This window comes from Corvus brachyrhynchos, unplaced genomic scaffold (assembly GCF_000691975.1).
Source record: "Corvus brachyrhynchos isolate BGI_N302 unplaced genomic scaffold, ASM69197v1 scaffold5, whole genome shotgun sequence".
Taxonomy (NCBI): Eukaryota; Metazoa; Chordata; class Aves; order Passeriformes; family Corvidae; genus Corvus; species Corvus brachyrhynchos.
This window is the reverse complement of record NW_008238321.1, coordinates 11,243,516-11,245,440: the sequence shown is the minus strand read 5'-3', so window position 1 is coordinate 11,245,440 and position 1,925 is coordinate 11,243,516.

Genomic DNA, 1,925 nt, shown 5'->3' with positions numbered 1-1,925 from the left:
AGAGGACACAGAGGATGGGATATAGCTCAGAAATCTTGGGAAAGGAGAGCAAGAAAACACTTGCAAATTTATTTCCACCTGGGTTTCTTCTGCCCTTCCAAGAAGTATTTATTTGGATACAATTTTGGCAGCACTCCTTGCGGTATTTTGCAGCCATCACATTTACAATGCTTACTTATCAACCAAGAAGTTGAATTAAAAAGTATATTTTTCAGTTCTAGTTACGTGAAGCTATTTTACCAGGGAAAAACAAAAGAGGTATGTAAACTATAAAAAGAAAATGATGAATGCAAAAGAAAGCAAAAGAAATCCTCAGCCCTCAAGAATAAAGGCAACAACTGATATTAAGGCCTTTATAAAATGCTGATTATGTTTCAAGATGGTACCTCTTTAAATATGTGTCATTGTGTGTGCATAGTAAGCTGCTTAATAATTACGTGATCAACTATCAACTCCTATATATGAATTTTTACTACTATCGTACTATATCATGTAGGGCCTTTTTAAGTTTAGGGAAACTATAAACTTAACTGAGGGTTTAAAGTATAACCTGCTTTGTAATCCTGAAATAACTGAGAGAACAAAGCATGAAGCAGTTCAGATTCATAGCACAACTTGATTGCTAATGATAAAATTTTGGGTAGATGAAACAAAGCAAGTAAATCAGAGAACTTCTAGGCCCACAAAAGACAAATGATGTGTGGAGCCTTTAATTAGATTTTCCCCCTCTAAATTTTCAATTCCGAATCTACTCTGTGCACACTTTCCATTTTAAAGATGATAATACACAAAAAAAAAGAAAATTTATACTAATTTTACTGAAAAAATAGGACATCCTTTTCCATTTGAAAGACTAAGGTGACAGTTCTTGGGCTCAGTGATTTTCAGGTAAGATCCAGACTTCAAATTGCAGATACCAGTGACATCTCCTTTTCCTGATGGAAAGGGAAGGGGTTCCAACATCATATTTAAAACTCGTTTGCAAGACAAAAACCAGAATCAAGACTGCAGTGAAAAGCAATCAGAAGAATATTATCACAAACAGGCTTTGGCCTTATTCTGACCAATGAGGGATGCCTCATGTACTTTTAAACTTATTTTTGACAACCGAGTAGCACACTACCAGATATCAAACAGTAAGACACCTGCAAATATCAATGGATGTCAAGAATAACTCAGATCCACCACTTTTAAAAAATGTCAATATAACTAATTTGGATATAACAACTCTGTGATGAAGTAGCACAAAAATTACAAAAGATACTCTTCCTCTCCCGCTATTCAATGCGTGTACAGGTTCTGTTCCTGTACCACTGCTGAACATAAATGCACATTGCCGTGTGTATTGAGCGTTTTTTCCCCGTGCTATTCCCATAACAGACTTCTCCCAGTATGATACTGAAACAGAACAAACAGTTGCTTTCCTCCCATTTGGAGTGCTGCATCAGGGTTGTTTAGACTCTTTTTTCGCAGTCTCATCACAACACGCATCAGTTACGACTTGGATCTAAATATTTATGTTTGGTCTCCGCTTTGCATACAATAAATCACAGCTCAGGAGGGTTTTAGACAAGATCCCGTTCACAGAACCGCGTTCAGCCAGGGAGCATGATTGCGCCTTTATCTCAGTACAAACCAAACGTTTCCAGCAGCGAGTGTAAAAAAACAAGAGCGGCACACGGCAACGCCGAGGCACAAACAAGAAGCAGGAGGCAACTACTCCAGCAGAAGCCCAGGCAGAGCCACCTCGCTACATCACCGCACACGCCGCCGGGAGCAAAACAACCCGGGGCAGTGCGGAACACAAACACACACCCCCCGCGCTGCTGTTACTTTAGTTACAAAATGAAAGGCAGCAGAGGCAAAAGTAATTAATGAGTTTACCCTTGCTCAGCAGGCGGCGGGGAGCGCCCGGCGCGGGACAG